The following is a 12810-nucleotide window of genomic DNA, read 5'->3' as shown; positions in this document are numbered from 1 at the left end:
AGGCCCTGGGTGAGCAGCGGAGCCCCTGGAGGCCATGCACACTGTGCTCAGGAGTGCAGGCTCCACACCCAAGCCTCCCTTCAACCCTAGCTTTGGACTTGCCAATGCTGTGGCTTCAAGTGCAGGCCTTAACTGCTGCCCAATGAGAGAATAATATGCCCCTCACAGGGATGAATGCCGTGAGAGTCAATCTGACATTTTCTGTAAAGCAGTAGCTCCTGTTTTGAGGCAGGAAAGCTGGTGCATAGAGGAAAGTGTTTTTCCGGCTAGCAAAGCAGGGTCTGTGGGATTGTGTCCTAGCAATCCTTATTTTGACCTAGACCCTGCCCCTATACAGCTCCCTGCACTGGAGTGTGCCAAGGTTTTGCTTTTTCTGAGTCTATTAATGTTTCCATGGTTGAAATACCACTCTCTGATTATCTCAATAAGTCATTTTAAAAACAGCAAATTTTTTAATGATACCTAAAATGTTTTTTATTTTACTTTAAGTTCTGGGATACATGTGCAGGACGTGCAGTTTTGTTACATAGGTATGCACGTGCCATGGTGGTTTGCTGTACCCATGAACCTGTCACCTGCATTAGGTATTTATCCTAATGCTATCCTTCCCCTAGACCCCCATCCCCACAGTATGTGATGTTCCTCTCCCTGTGTCCATGTGTTCTTCTTGTTCAGCTCCCACTTAAGAGTGAGAACATGCAGTGTTTGGTTTTCTGTTCTTGTGTTAGTTTGCTGAGAATGATGGTTTCCAGCTTCATCCAAGTCCCTGCAAAGAACATGAACTTACCCTTTTTCATGGCTGCATAGTATTCCATGGTGTATATGTGCCACATTTTCCTTATCCAGTCTATCATTGATGGGCATTTGGGTTGGTTCCAAATCTTTGCTATTGTAAATAGTGCCACAATAAACATACATGTGCATGTGTCTTTATAGCAGAATGATTTATAATCCTTTGGGTATATATCAGTAATGGGATGGCTGGGTCAAATGGTATTTCTAGTTCTAGATCCTTGAGGAATTGCCACACTGTCTTCCACAATGGTTGGACTAATTTACACTCCTATCAACAGTGTAAAAGTGTTCCTATTTCTCCACATCCTCTCCAGCATCTGTTGTTTCCTGACTTTGTAATAATTGCCACTCTAACTGGCATGAGATGGTATCTCATTGTGGTATTGATTTGCATTTCTCTAATGACCAGTGATGATGAGCTATTTTTCGTATGTTTGTTGGCTGCATAAATGTCTTCTTTTGAGAAGTGTCTGTTCATATCCTTCACCCACTTTTTGATGGGGTTGATTGTTTTTTTTCTTGTAAATTTATTTAAGTTCTTTGTAGATTCTGGATATTAGCCCTTTGTCAGATGGATAGATCGCAAAAATTTCCTCCCATTCTGTAGGTTGCCTGTTCACTGTGCAAAAGGTCTTTAGTTTAATTAGATCCCATCTGTCAATTATGGCTTTTGCTGCCATTGCTTTTGGTATTTTAGACATGAAGTCTTTGCCCATGCCTATGTCCTGAATGGTATGCCTAGGTTTTCTTCTAGGATTTTTATGGTTTTAGGTCTTACATTTAAGTCCTTAATCCATCTTGAGTTAATTTTTGTATAAGGTGTAAGGAAGGGGTCCAGTTTCAGTTTTCTGCATATGGCTAGCCAGTTTTCTCAACACCATTTATTAAATAGGGAATCCTTTCCCTAGTGCTTGTTTTTGTCAGGTTTGTCAAAGATCAGATGGTTGTAGATGTGTGGTGTTATTTCTGAGGTCTCTGTTCTGTTCCATTGGTCTATATATCTGTTTTGATATCAGACCATGCTGTTTTTCTTACTGTAGCCTTGTAGTATAGTTTGAACTCAGGTGGCATGATGCCTCCAGCTTCGTTCTTTTTGCTTAGGATTGTCTTAGCTATGTGGGCTCCTTTTTGGTTCCATATGAAGTTTAAAATAGTTTTTTCCAATTTTGTGAAGAAAGTCAGTGGTAGCTTGATGGGGATAGCATTGACTCTATAAATTACTTTGGTCAGTATGGCCATTTTCATGATATTGATTCTTCATATCCATAAGCATGGAATGCTTTTCCATTTATTTGTGCCCTGTCTTATTTCCTTGAGCAGTGGTTTGTAGTTCTCCTTGAAGAGGTCCTTCACATCCTTTGTAAGTTGGATTCCTAGGTATTTTATTCTCTTTGTAGCAATTGTGAATGGGAGTTCATTCATGATTTGGCTCTCTGTTTGTCTACTATTGGTGTATGGGAGTGCTTGTGATTCTTGTGCACTGATTTTGTATCCTGAGACTTTGCTGAAGTTGCTCATCAGCTTAAGGAGATTTTGGACTGAGATGATGGGGTTTTCTAAATATACAATCATGTCATCTGCAAACAGGGACAATTTGACTTCCTGTTTTCCTAACTGAATACCCTTTATTTCTTTCTCCTGCCTGATTGCCCTGGCCAGAACTTCCAAAACTATGTTGAAAAGGAGTGGTGAGAGAAGGCATCCTTGTCTTGTGCCAGTTTTCAAAGGGAATGCTTCCAGTTTTTGCCCATTCAGTATGATATTGGCTGTGGGTTGGTCATAAATAACTCTTATTATTTTGAGATATGTTCCGTCAACACCTAGTTTATTGAGAGTTTTTAGCATGAAGAGCTGTTGAATTTTGTCAAAGACCTTTTTTGTATCTATTAAGATAATAATGTGGTTTTTGTCATTGGTTCTGTTTATGTGATAGATTCCATTTATTGATTTGTTGAACCAGCCTTGCATCCCAGGGATGAAGCAGACTTGATCATGGTGGACAAGCTTTTTGATGTGCTGCTGGATTGGGTTTGCCAGTATTTTACTGAGGATTTTCACATCGATGTTCATCAGGGATATTGGCCCGAAATTTTCTTTTTGCTGTGTCTCTGCCAGGTTTTGGTTTCAGGATGATGCTGGCCTCATAAAACGAGTTAGGGAGAATTCCCTCTTTTTCTGTTGTTTGGAATAGTTTCAGAAGGAATGGTACCAAACAGCTCCTCTTTGTACCTCTGGTAGAATTTGGCTGTGAATCCATCTGGTCCTGGGCTTTTTTTTTTTTTTGGTTGGTAGGCTATTAATTACTGCCTCAATTTCAGAACCTGCTATTGGTCTATTCAGGGATTTAGCTTCTTCCTGGTTTAGTCTTGGGAGGGTGTATGTGTCCAGGAATTTATCCATTTCTTCTAGATTTTCTAGTTTATTTGCATAGAGTTGTTTATAGTTTTCTGTGATGGTAGGTTCATTTCTGTATCAGTGTTGATATTCCCTTTATCATTTTTTATTGCATCCACTTGATTCTTCTCTCTTCTTTATTAGTCTGTCTAGTGGTCTATCTATTTTGTTGATCTTTTCAACAAACCAACTTGTGGATTCATTGATTTTTTTTAACGGTTTATCATGTCTCTATCTCTTTCAGTTCTGCTCTCATCTTAGTTATTTCTTGCCTTCTGCTAGCTTTTGAATGTGTTTGCTCTTGCTTCTCTAGTTCTTTTCATTGTGATGTTAGGGTGTCAATTTTAGATCTTTCCTGCTTTCTCTTGTGGGCATTTAGTGCTATAAATTTCCCTCTACACACTGCTTTAAATGCGTCCCAGAGATTCTGGTACGTTGTGTCTTTGTTCTATTGGTTTCAAATAACATCTTTATTTCTGCCTTCATTTTGTTATGTACCCAGTAGTCATTCAGGAGCAGGTTGTTCAGTTTCCATGTAGTTGTGTGGTTTTGAGTGAGTTTCTTAATCCTGAGTTCTGATTTGATTGCACTGTGGTGTGAGAGACTATTTGTTATGATTTCCATTCTTTTGCATTTGCTGAGGAGTGTTTTACTTCCAATTATGTGGTCAATTTTAGAATAATTGTGATGAGGTGCTGAGCAGAGTGTATATTCTGTTGATTTGGGGTGGAGAGTTCTGTAGATGTCTATTAGGTTCGCTTGGTCCAGAGCTGAGTTCAAGTCCTGGGTATCCTTGTTAATTTTCTATCTCGTTGATCTGTCTAATACTGACAGTGGGGTGTTAAAGTCTCCGACTATTATTGTGTGGGAGTCTAAGTCTCTTTGTAGGTCTCTAAGAACTTGCATTATGAATCTGGGTGCTCCTGTATTGGGTGCACATATATTTAGGATAGTTAGCTTTTCTTGTTGCATTGATCCCTTTACCACTATGTAATGCCCTTCTTTGCCTCTTTTGATCTTTGTTGGTTTAAAGTCTGTTTTATCAGAGACTAGGATTGCAACTCCTGCTTTTTTTTGCTTCCATTTCCTTGGTAAGTATTCCTCTATCCCTTTATTTTGAGCCTATGTGTGTCTGCACGTGAGGTGGGTCTCCTGAATACAGCACACTGATGGGTCTTGACTCTATCCAATTTGCCAGTCTGTGTCTTGTAATTGAAGCATTTAGTCCATTTACATTTAAGGTTAATATTGTTATGTGTGAATTTGATCCTGTCATTATGATGCTAGCTTGTTATTTTGCCCATTAGTTGATGCAGAGAAACAGCAAATTTTATGTTACTTCAATTAACAAATCTTCTGGTGATGAGGTTCATTTATACAGTAATTAGCAGACATTAAAATAAAGGAGGTGGTTTCCTCACTGGGCTCCGAGGTGGTGTATTAATCTGTTTTCATGTTGCAGACAAAGACATATCCAAGACAGGGTAATTTACAATTTAATCAGACTCACAGTTCTACATGGCTGGGGAGGCCTCACAATCATGGTAGAAGGCAAGGAGGAGCAAGTCACATTTTACATGGATGGCAGCAGGCAAAGAGAGCTTGTACAGAGGAACGCCTGTTTTAAAAACCATCAAATCTCATGAGACTCATTCACTATTGCAAGAACAGCACAGTAAAGGCCTGCCCCCATAATTAAATCACCTCCCACTGCGTTCCTCCCACAACATGTGGGAATTGTGGGAGTTACAATTCAAGATGAGATTTGGGTGGGGACACAGCCAAACCATAACAGGTGGATGGCAGAGGTATGGCTAAATACATCAAGAAGGTAGGAGTCATTGGTAAATATGGGACCCAGTATGGTGCCTTTCTCAGAAAAATGAAGAAAATTGAAATTAGCCTGCAAGTAACATTTTGCTCCTTCTGTGGCAAAACCAAGATGAAGGGGTGATGTGGCACTGTGGCTCCAGCATGAAAATGGTAGCAGTGGTGCCTGGACCTACAACCCCAAAGTAAAGTCAGCTATCAGAAGAATGGGATTGGAAGACCGGTAGAGGCTCCATCTCGAACATTACTGGCCTATAACAAATAGGTTAACTTATGTGATTATTTTTAAGGGATCATGTGACCCAGCATTGCCTTCCTTGGGCCACGATGCCCCAGGGCACAGCTTCTTCTGCCTTCGGTCCACTGAAGGTGAACACAGCAACTCCCCAAAGCTGTGCCTCCCAGGTCCCTCTTCTGTCACAGACTCTCCACTTTCCAAACCCTCCTTCCTCTCTTGAAGGAGGGAGCCTCCAGTCCCCCGCCAGCCATGTAGCCTTTGGCTCTATGAAAGGAGAAAGTAACCAACTTATTTACACAAAGTGCTACCTAGCCAATCTTTTGACTTTTATCTTTAACTGGAATGTGTCTTTTATCATCAACTGCTTAAAGGAGTTTCAGGCCTCAGTAGGAAGAGGTGGAGATGTTCCATTTTCAGGACATGGGCTCTGGGTCAGTGCACCTGGAATTGTCCCAGGCCTATCTGCTGATCTTGGGGTTTTAGGGAACCCTGGGGTAGGGAGCCAGAAGCCTAATGGTTCCCTGCTTCTTCCAACGGGGGTAGCCCAGCAGGATTGGGCCTGGTACCAAAAGAGCCTGTGGGAGGAGGAACTCCTGCCTCTTTTTGCCAGTCTTTCATATTCACTTCCCTACCTAAAGACAGATCTATCTGCTTCCTGTCTCCTTAAATGAGTCCTTGCCTTGCCTGTCCTTGACCCCAAGACTCTTAGCTACATATATTATCATACCACAGTATTTTAGATCATATTTAATCATTTCTTTGTACCAAACTTCCTGGCTGATATGGTTTGGATATTTTTCCTGTCCAAATCTCATGTTGAAATGTGATCCCCACTGTGGAAGGTGGTCCTAGTGAGAGGTGTTTGGGTCATGGGGGTGGATCCCTCATGAATGGCTTGATGCCCTCCCCACGGTAACAAGTTTATGGGAGATCTGATTGTTAAAACAATCTCAGCACTTTGGGAGGCTGAGGTGGGCAGATCATCTGAGGTCAGGAGTTTGAGACCAGCCTGGTCAACATGATGAAACCCCATCTCTACTAAAAATACAAAAATTAGTTGGGCGTGGTGGTGCATGCCTGTAATCCCAGCTACTTGAGAGGCTGAGGCAGGAGAATCATTTGAACCCTGGAGGCAGAGGTTTCAGTGAGCTGAGATCGGGCCACCACTGCACTCTATCGTGGGTGCCAGAGCAACTCTGTCTCAAAAAAAAAAAAAGAGTCTGGGACCTCACCCTTCTCTCTCTTGCTTCTTCTCTCACCATGTGACGCATCTGCTTCCCCTTCACCCTCTGCCAGGAGTAAAAGCTCCCTGAGGCCTCACCAGAAGCTGAGCAGATGCTGGCGGCATGCTTGTACAGCCTGCAGAGCCATGAACCAAATAAACCCCTTTTCTTTATAAATTACCCAGCCTCAGGTATTCCTTTATAGCAATGCAAAATGGACTAATACACTGGCCTTATTTCCTATCTCTTACCTCCCCTCTACCCCTGTGTTTTCTCTTCTCTTCTCTTCTCTTCTCTTTTCTTTCTTTCCCAGGTCTCTCACTGTGTTGCCTATGCTGGAGTGAGTGCAGTAGCATGATCTCAGCTCACTGCAACCTCTGCCTCCCAGGTTCAAACAATTCTCCTCTCTCAGCCTCCCAAGTAGCTGGGATTACAGGTGCCTGCTATCATGCCCAGCTAATTTTTATATTTTTAGTAGAGATGGAGTTTCACTTGTTGGCCAGGCTGGTTTCGAACTCCTGACCTCAAGTGATCCGCCTGTCTTGGCCTCCCAAAATGCTGGGATTACAGGTGTGAGGCATCATCCCCAGCACCCTCTGTTATTTTTACCTCTACTAATAAGATGTCTGCCAAGGAAATGTGTCACTGAAATTATTCTTTTTGACTTTGTAGGAAAGCCATGGCAGGCATTTTGAGACATAAAATGCAGCATCAGTAACATAACCAGAGCAAAAGTTCTGACTTGAGCATAAGAACTTGAAAGAGAACTAGAAACATATTGTTTCCTTAACTTTAAACTCTGATGACGTCAAGGAGGCAACTTAATTTAAGGGCTATTTCTGTCAGGGAATTTGGTAGTGTCAGAAAAGCTGCAAGTCTGAGGGAAAATTCAGTAAAATAAAAGGAAGCTTGTTGTGTAACAATACTATTAAAATGTCAGCACGCTTCTTGGAGGTGGACCCAGGCAGTCCAAATGAAAGCAGGGAGGTTCAAATGTCACATTGCTCCGCTAAAGGGAACTGCCCTCCCAAACGTGCTATTTGACTTCTGGTTACTTCTCTCCATAATTCAAGTTATTTATGTACCTTGTAGAATCAAAACAAGGCCGTGATGGCCCAAGAATAGACTGGCTCATTTTCAGTTTGCAGGAATATAAGTTGGTACTTAGACTTTTCATTTGATTTCTTATTTTTATTTTCATTCTTTCTTTTCTTTTCTTTTTTTCCTTTGGGTTTTTTTGTTTTGTTTTGTTTGTTTTGTTTTTTGAGACAAGGTCTTGCTCTTTTGCCCAGGCTGGAGTGCAGTGGCATGATTGTAGCTCACTGTAGCTGCCACTGCAGCCTCAACCTCTGGGTTCAAGCCATCCTCCCAGCTCAGCCTTTTGAATAGCTGAGACTATAGGCATGTGCCACCATGCCTAGCTAATTTTAAACATTTTTTGCAGATGAGGTCTCCCTGTGTTGCTTAGGCTGGTCTTGAACACCTAGGCTCAAGCCATCCCCCTGCTTCAGCCTGCCAACGTGCTGAGATTACAGGTATGAACCTCCATGCCTGGCTTCCATTTCATTTCTTTTTTAAAAAAGAGTTTAATGATTAGTTCAAATCCTAATCTGAAACCACGTGGTGTCTAAATAAAATTAAATAAAAATGCCATTGCTGTCAGATTAAACACACCACTCTCCAGCAGCTAATCCTGCAGTGGCTTCCCCTTATTGCAAAGTCGAGAACCAGTGCCTCTGTCCTGAATTCAAGGACCTCTATATTGGGTCTCTACAGCTGCCTTGGTTCTGTCTCACTGTTCTCCATTTGAAAATAACAACCTTGGCAAACACTGCTTCTCCCAAGAAGACTGCACCACTCTCAGCCCCCAAACCAGACCCTCTCCTGTTCTGCATTCACAGGAGTTCATCTGCCTTCCGGGTATCCCTCTCATTTTGTCTTGCAATATATGCATTTACTTATCTTTCAATCCACCTTCCAATCCTCACAGTGTAGGCCCTTGGAGCACAAGAACTGGGGTTACTTACCTTTTTCTTTTTTTTTTTTTTTTTTGAGACAGAGTCTTGCTCTGTCGCCCAGGCTGGAGTACAATGGTGCCATCTCAGCTCACTGTAACCTCTGCCTTCCAGGTTCAAACAATTCCCCTGCCTTACTCTCCCGAGTAGCTGGGATTCCAGGCACCTGCCACCACACCCAGCTAATTTTTGTATTTTTAGTAGAGACGGGGTTTTGCCACATTGGCCAGGCTGGTCTCGAACTCCTAGCCTCAAGTGATCTGCTCGCCTTGGCCTCCCAAAGCACTGAGATTACAGGCATGAGCCACCACACCTGGCCAGGGTTACTTATCTTTGTAATCCCCTGAGTGCTTGAGCAGAGATAACACTCAGTAAATGTTTGTTGATTGATGGCAAGTCACAAAAAATAATTTTTGTAAGGATATTATTAAGAGATTTGTACTCAGCCAGGCGCGGTGGCTCAGGCTTGTAATCCCAGCACTTTGGGAAACGAGACGGGCGGATCATGAGGTCAGGAGATCGAAACTATCTTGGCTAACATGGTGAAACCCCGTCTCTGCTAAAAATACAAAAAATTAGCCAGGCATGGTGGCAGGAGCCTGTAGTCCCAGCTGCTCGGGAGGCCTGAGGCAGGAGAATGGTGTGAACCCGGTAGGCAGAGCTTGCAGTGAGCGAAGATCATGCCACTGCACTCCAGCCTGGACGACGAGCGAGACTCCGTCTCAAAAAAAAAAAAAAAAAAAAAAAAGATTTGTGCTCAAACCATTCATGGAAGTTGTCTGTGCAAATTGTTTAAGCTGTTAGGGATAGGAATTCTGTAGCCTAACCAAGTGAGCCTACTTTTTATTTTAACCATGTTTCAGGACAAAACTTTCATTATTTTGGCAAACCAAAGTATGATTTTTCTGCAATATTACTCATTTTCTCTAATTTTAGCTTTAACAAAGTTAGAAGCTAGTTGAACAATTAAATCAGAATAAAAAGGCTAGTAGAGCAATTTGGTCTGGACAGGAAAGAATCCAAAGAAAACAAAGGAGACTCGGCTTTGGGGCAGGCAGGACATCCCTGGGTCAACATTGTTTTCCTACTTAAAAGCAAGCTCGTAGGCCAGGCGAGGAGGCTCATGCCTGTAATCCCAGCACTTTGGGAGGCCAAGGCAGGCGGATCACCTGAGGCCAGGAGTTGGAGACCAGCCTGGCCGACATGATGAAACCCTGTCTCTTCTAAAAATATAAAAATTAGCCGGGTGTGGTGGCAGGTGCCTGTAATCCCAGCTTGGGAGGCTGAGGTAGGAGAGTTGCTTGAATCTGGGAGGTAGGGGTTGCAGTGAGCCAAGATCATGCCATTGCACTCCAACCTGGGCAAGAGAGCAAGACTCCGTCTCTAAAAGAAAAAAAAAGAAAAAAAAAAGCAAGTTCATGGTTTACTCCACAACTCATTTGACAAAGGCTACCAAACAACTTCTTATCAGATAGAGATGCATACTCAGGCTGTTAAAAGACCATTTAAGAAGGTCTTCCTTATTTATTTCCCCCAACTTACTCCCAAAAGGATTTGAGTTGGCTTTATACAAATGCACACAATATATCAAACTGAAACAGACAAACAGATAGGGCAAGGGGAAGATAAAAGTGGAATAGTAAGATAAAGACAACAGTGAAGTTAGTTCACAGAAATGTCTGCCAGTAATTCTTGAGCTTCTAGATTTGGTTCTGAGCTTCCTGGGCACCAAGGCAAAGAAGGGAACACATTGGCTACACATTTCACAGAGTGTTTAAAATCAAAACCTAGTTCCCTAGCACCTGTGTGCCAGAGACTGCACCCCACCTCTCAGCGGTTCTCTTTACTTAGGATCAGTTATCTGGTGCCTGCTGAGGTGGGCCACATGTGTTTGAAACCATAGAGTAGCAGGGGAACCCTCAGATAAGCCTGTGGTCCATCTGTCTTTAGGTACAATGCCTATTCTTGACGTGAGTCAAGCCAGCAAGGCTAGCTTCAAGAAAGAACTCTTTCCCCAGGGCAGCATCACATACAAGATCTTCAGCAGTGGTCATGGTAGTGAGAGTTGCCACCAATAATGACCTTAGAAAAGTCAAAAGTGGAAAAACAGTCTTTAACCTCTTCTTGGCAATTGACATCTTCCTTGTTTCTGCCCTGCAAGAAACCAAGATACTCTCTGGTACCGAAAGCCCCACCCTGCTTCCCCCAGAGTCCTCTGCCAAGTGACCCTGGCTCCACATTGCTTCTCTTCTTCCCCACACCCTCCCAAAGATGACACATTTCTTTTTCAGATAGCTATTAGGAGGAAACTCATGTAAGTAAAATCATTAATACAATGATGTACATGACCGATATATAAGCCTCCCAGGAATGGATTTTATTTTTTGAGAGTAGCTTTTTAACCCACTTAAAACTCTAATTAACTGACTAGAGGATTGATTGAGTAATAGATTGTGGGTGTGGGTAGCACAGAGCCAGAGATTTTTTAACAATGGCACTTCCTCTGGTGTCTCTTGAATGCCTTTAAGGACAACTTTGTCATCCATCAAAGGCCAAGGATCTGGCAATTTGACATTGAACTTCTAAAAATTTACAACCATTGCCCTAGTGGTATGTGCAACAGACTGGAGTCACTTAAGCCAGTGACCTCTCTAAACCTCAACCTTAATTCATAAAGGGGAATAACAATAGAAGTTACTTGAGGAAATTTGGATATGAAAGTCATTGGCATATACTTTCTCTTCCCTCTTTTTCTATCATTCATCCTCCTTCGTTCACACTCTTGTTCAATGTAACAACCGGTTTCATGCTTGAAACTGAACCTCCTTAGCTGGGCACAGTGGCTCATGCCTGTAATCCCAGCACTTTGAGAGGCTGAGGTGGGCGGATCACAAGATCAGGAGATCGAGACCATCATGGCTAACACAGTGAAACCCCGTCTCTACTAAAAATACAAAAATTAGCTGGGTGTGGTGGCGGGCGCCTGTAGGCCCAGTTACTCGGGAGGCTGAAGCAGGAGAAGGGCGTCAACTTGGGAGACGGAGCTTGCAGTGAGCCAAGATCGCGCCACTGCACTCCAGCCTGGGTGACAGAGCAAGACGCTGTCTCAAAAAAAAAAAAAAAAAAGAAAAGAAATCGAACATCCTTAAAAGCACTTTTCATCCTACACTGCCTGCAGTTGCTGTGTTTCTGGACAGTACAGAGCATTGTCTTATGTATCATTCTACTGTCCACCTTCCATACAAATCTTTCCCATTGGTATTGTCTCATAATTAAGGCTATCAGTCTGCTGGTAGGCTAGTTTTGCCAAGAAATTACATGTGGGGTACTCACTGCTCATCGCTTAAGAGTTATTAGGTTGGTGCCATTAAAAGTAATGGCAAAACCGCAATTACTTTTGCACCAACTTAATACATGGCACATGCCACCTGCTCCAGACTGCTTTGTCCTACATCACCTTGCCAATAGGAATAGAATTGTCAGCAGCATTCATCAAGGGGAAACACCTTGTGATTATTTAAATAGGTTCTATATACTTTGTGTATTAAGGCCCAAATTATGCTTTACTTTCTCTTATGTATAGTTGGGTTTCAGAGTTGAGCATTTGGGTAATTTTGAGCTTCTCAATAAATAATTTCCAAATTTTGAATATATTTAAAAATAATATACAATAGTGACAGAGTACTTTGGTTGGACTAACCCTCCCAAACAATAATTATGACATCTGGGAAACATTATTTATAAAAACAACTATGAGAAAGCTCTGAAAAAGAACCCAAAGCTTCGAGAAATTAGACAGAGATCTGCTGTGGTAAGACTCACTCATTTGCAGGAGCTTTTTGCTTTCATTCACTTCCCAATCTGTGCACAGCTTAAGGACAGCAGAAATTCACAGCGTCAGTGGGTTGACTAGTCAGATGCAAACAACACATTTTATACAGGGGAAGAACAATACATATAACACCTTCTAATAATTGCAGAGGCCATGCTGGGCATGGTGGCTAATGCCTGTAATCCCAGCATTTTGGGAGGCCAAGACAGGTGGATTACCTGAGGTCAGGAGTTCAAGACCAACCTGGCCCAAATGGTGAAACCCTGTCTCTACTAAAAATACAAAAATTAGCTGGATGTGGTGGCATGTGCCTATAATCCCAGCTACTTGGGAGACTGAGGCATGAGAATCACTTGAACCTGGGAGGTAGAGGTTGCAGTGAACCGAGATGGTGCCACTGGACTCCAGCCTGCGTGACAGAGTGAGATTCCATATCAAAAAAAATTATTAATAACAGTACAGGCCAGAATAAAATGGAATAAC

At 42.4% G+C, this 12810-nt stretch overlaps 1 pseudogene; it reads left to right on the top strand.

The window, feature by feature from the left end:
- The first annotated feature begins 4787 nt into the window (after positions 1-4787).
- LOC108585640 lies at positions 4788-5246 on the top strand (annotated as a pseudogene).
- Positions 5247-12810: the final 7564 nt, after the last annotated feature.

The sequence above is a fragment of the Papio anubis genome, chromosome 6 (assembly GCF_008728515.1).
Source record: "Papio anubis isolate 15944 chromosome 6, Panubis1.0, whole genome shotgun sequence".
Classification (NCBI taxonomy): Eukaryota; Metazoa; Chordata; class Mammalia; order Primates; family Cercopithecidae; genus Papio; species Papio anubis.
Note: the sequence above shows the minus strand (reverse complement) of the source record. Positions and strands in the feature narration are given on the sequence as shown.